Source organism: Polistes dominula, unplaced genomic scaffold (genome assembly GCF_049000335.1).
Source record: "Polistes dominula isolate Pdom_NZ unplaced genomic scaffold, Pdom_raw_medaka contig_37, whole genome shotgun sequence".
NCBI classification, from domain to species: Eukaryota; Metazoa; Arthropoda; class Insecta; order Hymenoptera; family Vespidae; genus Polistes; species Polistes dominula.
Window position 1 is genome coordinate 4,057,802 of NW_028301169.1, and position 19,300 is coordinate 4,077,101.

Here is a 19,300-nt window from a genome sequence, read left to right on the forward strand (position 1 = left end):
CAATAACTTTTTTTGTGGCCTGGGTTTTTTCTCTTTTTCCTTTTTTCTTCTCCCTTCCTCTAAAAAGTTTGTTCTTTAAGAATTATCAAGAAATTAAATATGTACGACTAACTAAAATAAATACGCATTTTCTTCAATAAGTGCAATGCAAATTTTTCCTTTTTTATCATCTTTTCTTCAAAACTATTTAAAATAACGTTACTTCATTAGTAAGATGGATAAACTGGGAAAAACGAAAAAAAAACGTTCAGACTTTTCTAATACGTTTTTTCGCAAATTTGTATACACGTCCATTTAACACCAATTAAATTCCCTCAAGTTTTTCCCATTAAAATTTCTTCTCAATTTGATCCTTTATCCTTAATAGAAGAAGAGGGGAAACCAAAAAAGAATAATAAATCCTATATACTTTTTCTCCGGCAAGGCCATTTTTCTATTTTCTCCCCTCTAAGTTCGCATCGTTACGATATTTTCACCGAAGACAATTAAATTGACACCGAACGATTTCCGATCCCCCTCCCTCTGAACAACTCCCCCACGAATAATGCATATTATATTCGACAAGGCAGAAAATCAGAGAGAAAGAGAAGGAGAGAGTTGGAGGGATAATAACGAGTACCGTAAACGTCGATACTTGGAATTTTACGATCCATATTTTCCATAAATTCGCAGTTTGCTGTTCTACGCCGTTGTCGAAGGGTTTTTTTTCTTTTTCTCTCCGATAGTTCACCCGCACGAACGACCGCAACCTCTCTCTTTCTTTTTTCTTTTTTCACCTTAGAAACGTCTCCTTTGGGTTTTTTTAGTTTTGCTGGACGCTTCTTGAGAAGGCGGTAATTGGCGGGAGCTTCGACGATCCACTCGTCGAGAATCACTTTGGTGCGCCTCCAACTTTCAACCCTCTTCTAACACTTTTCTTTCCTACACTTTTCCTCTTCGTTCTTCTTATTTTTATTCTTCTTCTCCTACGTTCTCGAGAGTGGTAGGAAAAAATCAATTTCAATACCTCCTTTGTAGTGCTAAAGCTGGCTGGTTGGCTGCTGTTACTATGCTGTACCCACGATGTCGACGAACTGACAGAAAATAATGGATCGAGTCCAAGAGAGCGACGAGATTAGTAAATGAGTCCTCTACTTTCCTTATTTCTCTTATTATTATTTTTTTTCTTTTTTTTTATGCTTTCCTTACTGCTAAATTTCCTACAAATTTCATCAAGAAGAAGAAAAAAATCGATTCCGACATAACCATATCGATCAGTCGCGCGTCCTCAAAACGTCAACGCTCTTTATTCAATTTATCATAATCGGTTAAAATAATCCTCTTCTTTCTCTTTCTCTCTTTTTTTTTCTTTCTCAACTTCAATCTAAAATTATGATGTTTCTTTCTCGTTTTACCTCGTTTGCATTATTCTTCCTACGAACGGAATCCCTCTTTTTTTTTTTTTACTTTTTTCCGCGTCTCTTTTCTTTTGAAACCTTGTTATTTCTTTTCTTTTTTTTTATTCTATGCTGTATTATAACTGTAGATTTGAAAAAAAAAATATGAAGAAAAAAGAACAAAAAAGAGACATCGATTCTGATATAATGAATTTAAAAATATTTCTACAGCATTTTACAAAAATGCAAACGTTTTTATTATATTTAAACGTAGTCGTTTAAACGATAATTTGATTTTAAATTCCAATTCAAAATTATGATTTTCTCCTTTCTCCCTCTATCTCTTTCTCTGTCTTTATTTTTACTCTTCTTGTTTGTATTATTATCAAATGAACAAACTCGATCGCAAGTAGTCGGTTAATAATAATAATTGCTTTAGTTGAAAACTTTTCTCATCGTATTTTATCGTACAATTAATAATTATTATCGATGAAAATTATTCTACCGATAATACAGATAGAGAAAGAGAAAGACAGAGACGAAGAGAGAGAGAGAGAGAGAGAGAGAGAGAGAGAGAGAAACGACACGTAATTAGAACAGTCAATAATTGATAAACGTTATTCTTATCACGTTTATAATTCTACAATCTATTTATGTCATCACCATGATCTTTTTCGTTCGTTCTGATTTCATTTCGTATTTTACTAATTCGTATTATAGCAAGAAAGGAAAAAACAAACAAACAAACAATCAAGAAAATAAAAAAAAAAATAAAATGAAAGTAAAATGAAGGAACAAAATTCAGTTTCAATCGCAAATGCTTTCTGCCGTCGTTTGACCTAGAAAAATTCACGAAAGAAGAAATATCGTTTGACCTAGATAATTTTTTTTTGTAGTTGCGAAAAACATACGCAAAAACGATAAAAACACTCCTGGTCCAAATAATGCAGGCAAATTTCGTTGATCGAAATAGATATCGATGAATTCCGATAAAAAATAAAAGAAAAAAAAGAATGAACAAAAAATTTCTTATCTTGACAATTCGTATGACAGAGAGCAAACATGTTTTACGTACGATATAAAACAAAAAATAGATTAAATAAAGTTTGACATAAAAAATTTGAAAAAAAGAAAAGAAACAAAGATGAATAAAATAACAAAGAAAAGCACGGAGGATCATTTATTCGTTTCTAATATTTTTCCAACGAGAGGACAATATTTGTTCCCGTTGATATGGCTCATCGTTGATTAAAAATATGAATCCACGTGCGATCGATTCATTACTTTTCTGTTTTTCTCTTCCTCTTACCACATACCACCCTACCCCACCCTATCTCACCCCATCCATCATCCCCTCCTCCGCCAAACTAATCCCCCATGTTTTCTTTTCTTTTCTCTTTTTTTTCATTTTTCATATCAATGGTTTTATATTAATCAACTCGTATCATACAAGCGCTTATAAATATGTATGTTTTATTTTACAGTAAGAAAAAACTTACGAATAATATTCTCGGACGCCCGTTATCGATACGACAAAAAATGCAAGCTACGACTGAATTTTTTTCCCTCCTACTATTATGAATTTCATGATGCCTGTTATACGCATATTTATACTCAACCCGCACGCACGCACGCGCTTAATATAACACATGCAGACATCCACGTAGAATTTATTTACGAATATAACAATTACGTTGTTAGAATCAGCATTTATGTTGGAAATTTTTATTCCGATGCGATACGAAGAAATTATATACAGCGAGTATCCCTTAAAATCGTTACATGTTGGTACAATTGTAAAAACAGAAGCGATGATAGATTTTTTTATGTCTAACTATTGGTCATTTTTTTGTTTTTAATGTTATTTAAATGTTTTTTTAATATCGGAATGAGTTAAATACCAATTAAAGTAGGAATAATACAATACAATGTAAATTTGTCTAATAGTATTCTTTAAATATGAAATAATATTTTAATCTGATATTTTATTAGATGAAGATATTGAATTCGAAATCATCACAGGCCAAGAACATTAAAACAAATGTATATTAATTTAAACAATTCTAAATGTAAGTAAAATACATTAGAATATTAGACATATCTTAAACGATTGTTAAATAATCGAAAAAATGTATATTATAGTTTAAAAACACGGAGAATAAGTTTGGTGTACTTTCCTCTCCAATATCCAACGTTAAAGTGATTCATTGTTCTCTATGAAAGCCAGATATATTTCTTCTATTTATAGTTACTTTTATGACTTTACGAAGATGACATATTCATAGCGAAAATAATATTCGTAGTAACTAGAACTTATTTTTTTGAAAGTCATATAAACCACAATCAATAATAGAATTTTAATTCACTTTCGTAAAGAACAATGACTTGAAGTTTACGGTGAATTATTAAAAAAACGATACTTTGGACTTATTTACACTTTTAAATTATAGTATTCATTACCTTAGATTAATTAACAATCATGCAAATTATATGGAACATTTCAGTCTACTCTATTACCATTTTATATTGCTTAAATTTAAATACATTTCTTTTAGCAACATGTGTGGTTTTTAACCTTTTCGATTCGCCAGTCCAGTCCGCCGAAGAGTCGTCACCGTACGGAAGCACGCGCGCAAGCACGTGCGGATGCCGAATATATCCGACGCTCGAAGCGAAAGTGTTAATGATTGTCGTTTCTTACAAATTATTTCCATATTTGCTATAAATAATTCTTTCAAGTTAAACTCGTTAAATAGACCGTTTATATCGAATGTGTTACAAGTCCATTTTCTGTTGTTTCCAGAAAATTAAAAATTTACATATTGGTCATTTCAGAAATATTCATTAATTATGTCAATTTTGACAATGTTTCTATTAATTGATCGATATGTAATTTGATTATATACATAACTCTTTTAAGGGTAATTTAACTTAAATAATATATATGTACACGCTGCAAATAGACTTACACTACTTATGAAATCAGTAGATGATAATTTTGAAGTCTTCAATTCTGTATTCCCCATCGACATTTTATATAAAGTAGTTATATGGTGCACTTTCGCAAAACTTCATCCAACAAATTTGTAATCAATTTACTTTTTTTTTTATTAGTATTTCTTATTATCTGTTTTCTGATTGCACTTTGTAGGTTTTATGTTGAAATGAAATTTTCTCGTTTCATTTCATGTAAAATCAATTTATTTTATGTTATCTATTTTTTTTTTTAAATAGACTTACACCACTTTCTAAATAAACCGTCTAAATATGTGCCCATAATTATGAAAGTGGTCTAAGTCAAAATTAATAAAAAATGAGTTTATCAGTTCTTACGCACTACATTATTATAAACTAAATAAATTCAATGTAATTTTCACGATATTATCAAAAATGAATCGTTAGATAATGTTTGTTATTTCAATATTGTGTAGAATTTATATAGTGTTTAAGTATAAATCTTTAAATATTTCGAAACAAAAGATACATGACTTAGACCACTTTCATAATTATGGGCACATATGTAATTAAGGTATACTAATGTATTTATTTTTAAATTTACTTCATTTAAAATATACCATAACAATAATTTTCAAGTAAAAATTTAATACACGTAACTTTGTATACTTATAATAATAGGTTTGCCTTCTTTTACGCTATTCTATTAATTATTTACCAGCAACTCGTTTCTCGTGTTTTTTTTTTTTATTTTTCTTATTCTTTAACCCTTTCGTTACGGGACGGATCTCCGCCGCGGTACTCCCGCAGTACGGCGCTCTACACCGAAACAGTGCACGGTGCACGCAACGTTCGAGCCGGTGTCGTAAGACTGATGATCGAGGCATTTGGTTTATTATTGAAGCCCGTAAAAAACAAATGATGCAAAACGAAAGACTCACGCGGCATGTCTAGAGTGAGATACTCTGTGCATAGCAACTGCAGGCGCTTATCATATATACAATTACGCGACATCTTTAGCGGGAGTGACTATAGCCGCTCGTAGTATCTCAGTGGCATCACATGGAAAGCGACTATAGTCGCCCGTAGTACCTGAGTGGCATCACATGGAGAGCGACTATAGTTTCTCGTAGTAGCGAAAGGGTTAAAATGATCCCTCATTTATTTTATTCTATTCTATTTTACTTAATTAAATGTTGTTGTTTCTGTTGTTGTTAGAGTTAATAATTACGTGTACATACGAAATAGGAAACCTTGATTTCTTCTAAATGTTTGAACGTATATACGAAGTATCTGAGTTTTACTTGGTTAGTAGGAAAAACCGAGATAAATTGAAAAGCCGAAAAGTTAAACGAGACCACGAGTAAGCCGATGGAACGTTAAACTCATCAGAATGTAAATTCAAGCCACAAATTATCCACGCCGCTACTTGAATTTGTTTATCTTTTATATCTTATTTGTTTATCTTTCGCTGTTACCAATTTTGTTTAAAATTTTTTTTTTTTTAACAGAAAATAAAACAAATTTCGAATAAAAAACGTTATACGCGTCGAAAGTAAAAAATTAAAAGAAAAAAAAAACGAACAAAAAATTAGGGAAAAGCAAAAAACAAAAACAAAATAGAAGGAACAGACAGGAAATTTGTTCGGCCATCTTGCAAGGGAAACTAATTAAACAAGATTTTACATAATTAAATGAGCAAGGGTTGATGAAGTGACGGAAACTTTTATAAATGTTCTTTTCGTACAGACACTTGATATTTAATTCACGATCGTTTCTAAACGCGTCTCAAGTAAGATTTTATAAGATCTCATATAAAAATGAGAAAAAAAAGAAAAGAAAGTCCCCTTAAATGGCAAAGGGAAACAAAATTTGGAGTGACAATATACCGGAGAAAAAAAATATAAAAATAAAAATAAAAAAATGGAAAAAAAAAGAAAGGAACGTTTTAATCCAAACGTTTCAACGTTAGAATCTGCATAAATGTTTCGAACATAAGTAAGTTCGTTAAGCCCAAACCTCATCGTCCCGGTTGCCTACTTATCTTCTTCTACTACTTTACTAGAAGCTTACCTCTCTCGTCCAATTAACTTTTCAGGAACTTTAATGTTCTCGTGCGAGCCAGTCACTGGAAGATAAACTTACTCTCGTATATCTACGTTGAATCACAAATCACGATGTTTTCGAAGCAAGTAACGAAAATTCGACTATTTTTCTCTTTTATGTTTTTCTTTTTCTTTCTTTCTTTTTATCTTCTTCTTCTTCTCGAAGAATTTTCAACTAAGAGAAAAGCTTGCAAAGTAGAAAAAAATATCTTTTATTCTACGTTGACGATTAATTTCTTATCGACCGAAACTCCTCAAATCGGATTTAATCAAGACAATTTTATTTTTATTTTTAAGATATATTTTAATTTAAAGTGTTATTCATTGTCAAAAGTATTTTAAATTTAATGAATCAATGTTTATAGACAATATCAATAAGTAATTTTAATGCAATTGTCTTCGATTCTATGATAAATATTGAAGAATAATTAACCATTATATTTTATTATTACTCACAATTATTCTTAATTTTTTATTGCTTACATTGATCGTTTTAATTAATAAGAATATTTACACGACATATTTAAAGTTCCACACTAAATAAATAGATATAAGTGAACTTATATAAATGTTAAAAAAAACAAACTTATATATTTAAGAATTTGTAATTTTTCCACAAGCTTTAATCATATTTTCTATTCTTTTCTTTTTACATTTTTAAAGATCTTCTTCCATAGACTGGAACATAGAGAAAAATTTTAATTAATCCATAGTAACAACGTTCGATCATAAGCACTAAAACAACGTCGTGTTGGGAAGTGATACTTTCTCGCGGTGTAATTCTTAGCTTGGAACATCCATCTTGTTAGATATATAAAAGAGAAAGAGCGAGTGAGAAAAAGAGAGAGAAAGAGAGTGAAAAGTTATGTGAACGCACCTTGTCGATATCTCTCATTGAGTTTTTAATGGATTATACACATCAGTTAAAGCCCTGCCACCTCTTTTCGTTCGATTCCACTCATCGATGCTTGTCGAGTTGAGTTAATTCGCCGTAAAATTCCTGATCAATGCGGCTTTAATGCATTGGTGTATATACATATGTATATAATATATAAATACATAGAGAGAACATCAAATGTGAGCGTCAAATTGCACGAACGATTTTTATTTATTTTTTTCTATTTCTCCATTTTGCCCCCATTTTTTCTTTCTATTTTGTTCAATAATAAAAAGCAATTAAACAAAAGAGCAAAAAGTATACGTTTTACAAAAAGATAAATGATAAGAGGAAAAAGAAATTAAACAAAAAATATATATATCACATATACACACATATCACATCACACATATTTTTTATGCTTTCATTTCATTCTACTTCCTTCATATCGAAGGAAATTAATTGAACGTAAAATACGCGAGTAACGTTCGATCTTTTATTTCTTATAAAAAATTTTCTGACAAATCACACACACATATACACACACACACTACGTTTAATCGATAGACATAATGAAAATAAAATAAGAGAAAAAGAGAAATAATTTTACCAATTAATCATTAATGAAATATGTAGTAAGTAATACGACATTAATATGATTGATATTCGAGAAAATCACGATGAGTTTACTTATGAAGATAATATTACTATAATTATTATTATATTTCCCTAACATACTTGTATTGTTACAAGAATTTAATGTAAAGTTAATTTAAAAAAGAATTTTTTCAATTACATTCCTTAAAAAAGAAACAACAAAAAATACCATAAAATGTAAAACATATATTTACCGATAACTTTTTATTGACAACTAAATGGCTAACTGGGTTATTTAAAAAAAGTATTTGTTATTTTTGTTTTTCTTATAAAATATATCCTCTTTCTCGGAATTTACGTGTATACTCAAAACTTTTGGTTGATAGTGTATCTATCTACGTTATCGTATCTTTTTTTTCTCTCTTATTAGCTCTTAGGTTTGCTAGGAAATCGGTGTATAAGGAAAGTGGCTTCCTTGGTGGAACACCTAGCCACGTAATGGATCCGAAACCGATAACGAGAATAAACGGAAACACTCGAGAGAGGAAACGAGAGAAAGAGAGAGAGAGAGAGAGAGAGAGGGAAAACTTGAGTAAAGCCTTTGAGGGAAAGTATCCTTGTTTTATCTCCGCTGTTAAAACCGGACATCGGATTTTTCATCGAGAGATGACAATTTCACCTAGTTACTTCTATTATAATAGCACAAGGTTAACGTTTTTATCCTTCATACTCCTTCTCTTTTCTCACCCTTATTTCTTCCTTTACCGTATCATCATCGCCATCTTTATACAGTCTCCACCCTTTCTTTCTTTCGAAAGATTTCTCGTGTTTAGGTCTGGCAAGCTTAAACGCACTTACGATGGTTTTTCGCTTACTTGTAGGATTTAAAGATTTTATGGGTTTTTATAGAGGATTGAATGAACATTGTTGTTTCGGGAATTAATCGAACCCCGACTATTGACTTTCGGACTTTACTCCGCTTATTTTTTATCGTTCCGCAAATTTCTCTATCTCCCAAATTTTATCCACCTATCGAGAATTTTGTGTGTGTGTGTTTTTTTTTAATTATTATTGTATTTATATACACGCTTGCGGAAAAAATTTATATGTCGAAATACGCAAAACAATGGACAGCAAATACGCAAATTTTTTTCTTATTTGCACAATACACCTGATGTTCTCATTTCTTCTCTTTCTCTCTCTCTTTTGTACTTTATTTGCTTTGGTCGTTCAAGTTGCTCTTGAAATGTTACGAAACGTTTGATTTCCGTTGAACTAAGTAAGTTTACGCGAACGTTAGTGAGGAAGGATTTCAAATTACCTTTAGTATACATAGATTTTCTCTTCATCTACAATACTCTTCTTTCTTCACGATTTATCTCTCTCTCTCTCTCTCTTTCTCTTTGTATCTTCCTTTCATTTGACTTATATAGAAGAAATTAGATATACCTGCTGAAAATGTGATATCTTTTATAATTTAAATACCTAGTAATGCCTCTATTTGAATTACGATTAACGTCACATAATTGATATGTCGATTGATATTTTAAAAATCTCTATATTACGAAAAAAATGTTAAGATTTATGTTCATTACAAATTCTGAATCTCCAAGAACAATGTAATTGCTTCTATTAAAAAGTATATAATCTGGATATAAGGTTAACATATTATATTTGTCAAAAATTAAATATTAATGTTTTTAGTTCGGTATAATGATACATTTTGAAACACCCGATACAAATAAATAAATGTAAACGATTATTTGTGGAAAAAAAGAATTTTCTCAAATTCTTACCGATATCGTCCATTTGCGATAACTTTTTGCGGAATATCGTGTGGAATGAGAGAAGTAAAATGCAACGAGCACAATAGTGGCCGTGCGTAGTACGTACGTACGTACTACTATAAAAGCGAATGGGGGTCGCAGTTATTACGATGTAAGCGATTATTGAATTTCACGAAATGAAACTTTATACGAGTCCTGGACTGCTACTACTACTTCCACCACCCTACGCATTTTCTTTTCTTCTATGTGTACGCGTACATACTTCTCTGTATACGTGTTTATTGCGTACGCTCGTGTGTGACCATCTATCGATATGCTTTTTCCTGTATTACGATTGGTCGGTCGCTTGTTGCCAACGTTAAATTTTTATTTATTACTTTCTATTTCGAAAGAACTCTTTCTTTCCTGTCCCCTGCCTCCTGCCTCCTCTCTCCCCCTTCGTATTGTTTTTGTTATTTTAACTTGTTCTCGTTTTATTTTTGTTTTTGTTTTTTACCTTTGACTCGCCTTTGCAATGCAAAACAAAAGAATGATGTGATAAAATCTTTCTCTCGTACATTAAAAGATCTTTGAAAATTTACAAGATTTACTAATTGATTTAATCATTACATTCATTAAACCCACCGTCGTCTCTTCGTCAAAACATTGCCGACTCACTTAGCATAATTCGAATGAGACATCTTGTATGTATCTACAATTCATGGTACATTCTGTTGACATAGTTCAAAGGACTTACAATCAGCAACGATCGTTCTCAACGCTTGACAAACGCATCGAGAGATTACTCCATCGCTTTAGGAGTTTCTGATTTACAGCAGTGCTTCTCAACCAGATTTCACTTACATCGAGAATTGAATTTTTAATCATCTGTTAAACAATAACTTCTTCTTTAAATCGAAGAATCTAATTAATGATTGTGTAAACAATCATCAGAGAAACATTTCGTAAATTATTCCTGTCAAATTGTCAAAGAATAATCATAAGTGATCGGTTTCAAAGGGAAAGAGATGTAAGTAATATATTTATTTTAATTTGAGATAAGTAAATAGGACATTGTACAGTTCGCAATTACGTACTTATTTTAAACTTTAATAAAATCATACCTTTTTCATTTCAACCATTCACATAAAAAAAAAGGAAAAAAAATTAAATAATTGTATTTTATTAATCATTTTTATTATATTCTATATTAATTAATTTATTATTAATTTTTAAAATTCTCTAGTCTATATCACTATTCTTACAAATTTTATACTAATCATAAAAGATTAAAAAACTTAATTAATGATATAAACAAATACGTATTAATCGTGTAATAAAATAAATCAAGTTGAGAAACACTGATAACAAAAACATTACATTTGCCTAAGAGAAGATAGAGATTGTCTAAAGAGAAAGAAACACACTATCTAGCTAGCATTGAAGCTGGTAAACTCACAGAAAGACAATGGCATAGATTTAGTTTGGGGTTTTACTCGAGCTTATCTCAACAAAAGTCTACATACCCTACCCCCTCGTACGTTTATTTCGAGTTTCAATGCGTTTCGTTGATTGAAAAAGAATAAGCAAGTAGAAATACGAAGAAGAAGAAGAAAAAGAAGAAGAAGAAAGAGGTATGGGTAAAGAAAGACGTGTGAGGGGGGGATTTGTAGGTGGGGATGAATCGTCTGATGGAAAGTTTCTACGTTAAGACGGAAAGGATAGGAAAGGAGAACAGAGTTGTCGTCGAATTTAAACCACAAAATATCGAGTAACTTCAGCAGTACGTCAGTACGCGCCGCTGAGTCTCCGCGGTTTTCTCTCGAAGCGGAAAAGCCGCTCTCTTACTCGTGGGAAGTACTCGAGGAGAATCTTCGACATTCTCAGAATTTCCCCCCCCCCCCCTCCTTCCTCTTCTACCTCCACCCATTTACCAACCCCCTTCATGCGAGCTTTCCACGCTCGACTTAAGCGTGAACAACCGCAAAACTTGCCATTTCTTCACCACCACCATCAACAACCTCTTCTTACTCTTATCCCCTTCCCCTATCCCTTCATTCTCTTTTTCTTTCTTTCTAGCTGTTTTTGAAAGGGTAAAAAAAAAGAAGAGAGGGGGTAACACAAGATTTTCGTTACGATTGCTTCCCCGTTAACTTTTAATGTATTTTCCAGTTACAATCTTTTTTTTTATCGTTTCTCTTTTCAATAATACGATGAACGTTGACATTGATATAAAACGATTTCTAAATAAATTATTCGTTTTGTTGTTTTTTTTAATTTAAATGAAATATGATGTTGTTTTTCGTTCATTATTTAGATTCACGTCGTCACGTATTTGGTTCAGAATGCAATATGCATTTCTTTAAGAATATGATTAATTTCTCTAAGAATATGATAATGAATTTTGTATAGGTGTGTCAGTGTTGTCATGGGTTTGTAGATGGTGATCGATGAGATTTTTAAGTGCCGAGAATAAATTTTTGAATAGGTCATACATTTATCGGGTCTCTTTACAAAAAAAAAAAAAAAAGGAAAAAAAAACTAAGGATCTAATGAAATTCTGTTTTGGAATGAAAAAGTGGCTTTTTGGATAGTGCATTTTCTGGGGTAAGAATATTTAAGATTAAAGTCTAATATTGATAATAATAATAATAATAATAATAATAATAATAATAATAATAATAATAATAATAATAATAATAATAATAATAATAATAATAATAATAATAATAATAATAATAATAACTTTATAACATTATTAATGATAATAATAAGTATATTAATAATCATAATAATGTTCGTAGTTGTAAAAAAGAAAAGAAAGGAAAACGTTGAGTAAAACGTAATACGCGTGCATTAACAATTTACATAATTGAAGTTTGATACAATGATTCTTTTATTTACATGATACAATTCAATTAAATTGATAAAAATATTTTCGTCCTAGTGAATATATGAAATAGTGGAAGATACGAGGACTACCGATACCTCCTCAAATACCAACTTCCCTATTAAATCGATGTCACTAAACAGTGGGAATACTGAACGAACGCGTTCCAGCACCTTCGATGACCTAAATTCCATTGGACCAATCTCATCTCGGCATTTGGAATTACCGGATATTTGGTCTCTCCATACGTCTCGTTTTACTTCGACCTTATACGACACTTACTTCTCTCGATTAAACAAAAAAAAATCATTTACGATCAATAATGTAATAATAATTTATTGATCTAATTCAACAATATCGATATGTCTCTTTTTTCTATTTATATCGTTTGCAAGAGAAAAATAAAAAATATATAATATTATAAATAAAATTCGCATAAAATTTGCTGACAATAACGTTGCGTGCGAGTGTAATCGAATTTTCAATCGCTTGACTGGAAAATTTGTACGTTACAACCGAATTCGATATCGTTCGATACTGAATAACGATAATTTAAAATTTACTATATGGTTGTAGCTTTTGAATTGTGCAAAACCAAAGACAGAAAAAGAGAATGAGAGAAAGAGAAAAAGATGGAAAGATAGAAATACTATGAAGTATGGAATGAAAATTATGTTTGATCAAATTATTCGAACAATTTATTTATACGATCGTTTCGTTAAATTTTGGTCGAATCGATTAGTCGGTAATACGATTATACGTTCATTTTCCTAATTATCGTTCATCCGTACGTATCGGATCGAGTGGAACACTAATGTTGCACGATTAACAAGAAACATGCTCGACGAAAGTAAACCGCGATTTGGTTCGCGGTATGTCCAAAATGAGCATGCTCTCCTCGGTTCCAATGTGAATTAGTACGAAATCGTTATGGACGTTATTGAAAAACGAGTTGTAATTTGCCAATATTATCGTGTATGCAAATATTAAATCTTTCGTTGTTCTTTCGTTCACTTCTGTTAAAGGATTTTAATAGATTAAAAAAAAAGGATTTTATATTTAATGAAAAGAAAATTCGAAGAAAAATCATGTTTCTAAGATTATATCGGGGAACTTGTTAGTTCTTATATAATTTAATTAAAAACACATTTTTCAAACACTAATATCAATTGACTTTTATTCAACGATATTAAAAGAAATCTAATAACGTGGTTATAAATAATTTGTTAAAATTATATCGTTAATTTTGATAATAAATAAACCTAAACCAATTATTGTTAAACATTCATAGTGCATGACTATTATCAGGTGTCGGTTTATTTTTTATTTTCTTATTATTATCATCTGGCGAGATATTTCTCTACGGGAAAGACACATTTAGAACTCATTTTCAAGCACAAACAAGGTTAATCTCCATTGGGACCAATAGATGGATATAATACTACTTTTCTCTTTGTCTTATATGCGATTTATTCTTATTTGCATGAGCCACTTCATCGTCTGTTTAACCCTATAAACCATACAACCAAATTCAGATTATAAATTTTAGAAATTAACTGGGCCAATATCTACCGTTGCAAAAGAACAAAAGTTTAGGAAAATAGAAAAAAGAGAATAAAAACTGAAGGAAAGTGATCAATATGAAAAAGAACAAAATCCAATAAAAAGAAATTGATTATTATATTACCCTCATTTTCTCTATCATATTTTCACAGCGCGTGAAATATCGACACCGCATCTCATCCCGGATTTTATTCGTTTGTGATCTGGAAAAATATACCACGAGCAACGTTCGAGATTTTACATTTTTCTATCTTTATATTAAAAAGAAAAAAGTAATAGACTTTAATAATTTTATATAAATTAAATCTCTCTCGAATTTTTTCTATGAGTGCGTATAATATATATGTTTGTGTGTGTACATGTGTGTGTATGCGTGAACGAGAGAGCGAGTAAGTGGTAATCTATTGAAATAACTTCGTGTCAATTTTTTTCTTTATTGGAAAAAGGAGTTTTAATCGGAAAATTGAAGAAGTTTGTAAACTGTCACTCGGTCGATTACACTGGCTCTCTTTTTTTTTTTCTATTTCTCTCTTTCTATTACTCTTTTTTTCTCTTCTTTTCTTTTTTCTTTTCTTTCTTTTTTTTTTTTTAAAGAACAGTACCTTGGTAAAGAGAAGAATAGGTAGTACGGTTGAGTGGTATAGGATGACGTGCCAAAGTTGCGGCGAGCAGCAGGAAAACTTGGACGCCTCATTGACACTGAGTCAGTTCCCAGAGGGCTTTTCGTCCTTAAAATTCCCTCCTTTACCCTCCTCTCACTCTCTCTCTCTCTCTCTTTCTCTCTTTTGTCTCGTTCTTCTTTTCGCAACCTTCCCAGATTGTCGCTTGGAAAAACTCCTTTCGGTGAACCCTTCAAGTCTTATCACCTTTCTCGATAACATCCCAGAGGTATCCATCCTATTCTTTTTTCATTCTTTTTTTTTAGTCGTTACTTATTGGATCAGTATTTTAAATAAATAATCAGTATTTTTTTCCATGATAATAGTATTTGATCTAACACTAATTTACTTCTGTTATAAATATGTACTGATTAAGATTTAAGATATCAAAAATTATTATTTATACTGAATACAACATTTTTATATATAAATATAATGTAACCATTTGTTTTAAAAATTATTTATAAAAAATTAAAAAAAGAGAGAGAAAAATTACACTAATTTCCATAAGTTATTACTAGACGATTGAATATTTTTCAAAAAATAATGAAAAATAATGTAATGTAAAAATTCAAAATTACGTTTTAATATCAAAATGTGTTTCGTTCGAAATTGAGCTTGGACTCTCTTCAACGAGACAAAACGCGACATCCAATGGCAAAACGCGAAATACAATTTCCGTCGCGATACGTTTGTTCTAATTCGATATAGGAAGGCAACCAAGCTGAAACAAAGGGGTAGCTGGAACAATCGTACGCGCGAGCGAACGGATATTGTATAAGCGGACCGATGGAATTTGAACTCGTCTTGCCCTGCTATCAGTTAGGAGGAACGCTATACTTACTTCCTCCGCCTCCTCCTCTTCTTCCACCTCTTCTTCCTCCTCTTCCTCCTCCTCTTCCTCCTCCTCTTCCACCACTTCCTTCTCTCTCCTTCTTCCTTTCATCTACCCAACAGTATGGTGTGCTCGTATGCAAACGCGATGTAATTAAATCTAGTCACTCTGTCTCTTCTGCATACATATACTCCATTAAAATATATTGTTTAAATAAAACTAATTACATTGGATAAAGTTGTTCAAATTGTATCCCATACGAAAATAAACGTATTAAGTGTGTTATATTTTTATATATTATTTAATATAATATACAAGATATATTTATATTATATCTAATATCTTTTCAACATTGATTCCATTTTTATTTTCATGCAATTCGAAATATCTCTACTCTTTTGCATAAAATTCATTTAGACACGACTATATAAGAAATCGTGGTTTTAGGTCGTATTCAAATTAAAATTAAAACAAATAACCTAATGTAATATTTAGTAATAACAATTAAATAGTGTCCGATTTTGCAATCATTATAAACATTTTTTTGAAATACGACTGAGGAAACGGTACGTGTTTTATTACCAACGAACATAATAAAACAATAAACAAAATTATTAAAGTATCGTTTCGAGAAAATGATTAATACAATACTGTAAAATGAATACTTAAAATGAAATAAGAATTTATCAATAATATATTACTGTAAAACCTTCAAAATATTTACAAAAGATTATGAGAACACAGCCATAAACTTACCTTTTAGGACGTAATTTTAGCAGTTAGTAATAAACACTAATTACATGAACCAATATCATTGACGTTACTGAATAATTAATTGCCACTAGAAAAGCTGTTGATACGATATTAAATTCGAAACTTCAAAGATACAATTTAAGCAGTGATATGTATTAAACAACTTTACCCTATAAACTATAATATAATAAACCATAATATAACACAAATTATTATATTAGTTATATAATAATATACCACATATCAATAGTTCCCTACATTTTTCGATTTGCGGCCATCCTTGCTAAAGTTTATGCAACACAGTATTTTAATAATGTATAATATATATTTTTTTTAATATGTTGCAAAAATAATGATAGATTATGTTTACTCGACGAATAACGTAAGAATATTAAAAAGTAGTAATAAGTAATTCAAATAACAATATCGATATTCTATTATAAGTTCAAACATTGACCCGACATATATATTTGTAAAATTAATTTATTTTATTAAAATTATTTGATATCGTTACTTTCGGTAAGATTTCACTCTATTTCAATTATATTATTCTCATAATCGATAAATACCATTTAAATACGTATAACCTCTATAAATATCTCGTTTAATATATCAAAGGTAATATCGTTTCAGAAAACCACTAACATTCATTGATTCTCGGTCGATCGAACAGAAAGCTAACAACGAATACTCGATATAACATAAACGTACGTTCTTTGATAGTTATCATTCACGTTTAATTCGTTGAAAACGATTTTGGGAGACGAGTAACTTCGTTTACATGGTAAATTAATTAATTCGTGGGCTTGAATTGTTCGTACAGCTAAAAAGCTCGAGGAACTCTTATACAAAATTTTACCTTTTTTTTCTCTCTCTTTTTTTCTCTTTCTCTCCTTCTCACTTTGAGAACATTTTAATAAATTTTTTTACAAAACAGTTTCGAAACTGCAGATGAAATTTATTCGTCGAGTAATAGTATTAAAAGCTTTCATCCGACAATGCAGCTTTCTTCATAATACATATACATACATACATACATACATACATACATACATACATACATATATATATATATATATATTTAATTTATATCGTAATACATATATAAGTATATATCCGATGTCCCTGAAAGTTTTCGTCGTTTCCCAGCCGAATGAAATTTTGATGATATTAACGAAATTGGCTGACGTGGTGGGGTAAGATGTATAATAAAGCATCGTTGGTACATAATTCAGTATAAAGATGGGGGATGGATACGTAGCTGAAGAAACTTCGTTTAGAAGCACAAAGTCATAGTAATAGAAGTAACAAACTTAATGAGCCAAGACGCGAAGGAGCCGCATGCCGTTGGGATCTTGTAAATTTCATTATTCAACCGTCCGTACATACGAACGAGCTTTGGATTTCTCGTCTGTAAACTTTCTCCGAGCACGTATCTTACGGATAAAAGTAACAAAGCTTCTCTATGTCTTACTTCTATTCGTGGTTTTATGCTGGTTACTTGAGAAGAAGAAATCTAATTTCATTATCTCAAGGAATGTTATTTCTATAGGAATTTTTATTCGGTTAGTAGTTTCAATTAATAATTAGTATTTATTATATAATATAATATTAGTATTTTATATAAGTTATTAGTAATATTATATGTTATATTATTACAAATATGATTTGTATAATATTTCGAATAAATTCTAAATTTATCATTCACAAAAGTAAAAATGTTAGAATAATACAAATATTGTTTATATAATATTTCAAATAAGTTATAAGCATTTGTGATAGAAATTATTCGCTTAAAAAAAATCAAGATAAATTATATTATTTATTTGAAGTATAAATATGTTTATATTTAATGGTAATTGTTTCTGGTAAAATGTTGGCAAAAAATGTTTAAAAAATAATAAACAAACAAATAGTAGTATTATTAAAAAATGAAAATTTAACTGGAATGGTGATATCATAGTCGTTTATTTCATTTTAGAAGAAAAGAACATTTTATCTTTCCAAACGAGTTCGTTTCCACTATGAATATTAAGATTACTGCTTACTGTGCACTCCTTGCTGATGCTGTGTCATTAGCATACTCACTCGCGAATTTTAAGATTTGTCCTACAAAATGTAATCATACCGAAGAATTTCAAATAGAATCTTTTATATCGTTGATATCGTAAACTTTAAAATTTTATTCCTTATTCCTTTTTTCCTTTTCTGTTTTTTTTTCTTTTTCTTTTTCTTTTTCTACTCTTCTTTAAAACCACCAATCCTCTAGTCATTTTTCTTTATTAGATCGTAAAATGTTTTAAAGCGGATAGTAAATAAAATCCGTTGAAAAATTTGCAAAATGAGTTCAACCGAAAAGTTCAGAAATTGAAACAAAAGCGAAGAAAAGAAAAAAAAAAAGAAAGAAAGAAAAAATGGAAAAAAATTCTCTTAGGATTTCCTAATTTCGTTTAATTCCTCTTTTCATTCATTTTCTTTGACTTTTTCGATATGATCAAAAAAAGAGTAAATATTTCTGACAAATTAGCCTAATTAATATTCATAATGAAGCTTTTCATAATATTCATAAAAGTGAATTTTAGTTATCTCGAAAACGGAAGAAATTCTTTTTCGTGTCATTACAAATTTTTTGAAAGTTGTTAAAAATCTAATGTTTTATAATATCGGAAAAAAACCATTCTACTGTAGTATCTTTATGTCTGACCATAGAATCGCCGTTGGTTCGTACTACTTAAAAAATATTTTATCATATAGCGACCTTTGATTTGTAGTATTTAAAAATTTACTTTCTTGAAATTTAATAAAAAGTAAATGAATAGTTAACATTAGTATTTATAAACAAAAATATTTTCTAATATAATTAATTAACCGTTGCAATATAAGAATGATTAAAAGAAAAAATAAACTAAACGAAGAAAAATTAT

General features: G+C 30.0%; 1 protein-coding gene across 10 annotated transcripts in view; it reads left to right on the forward strand.

Moving 5' to 3' along the window:
• The window catches only part of LOC107066989 (discs large 1), a 419,075-nt gene that overhangs the window by 82,687 nt on the left and 317,088 nt on the right, over window positions 1-19,300 (forward strand). The gene's annotated exons all lie outside the window — the stretch shown is intronic.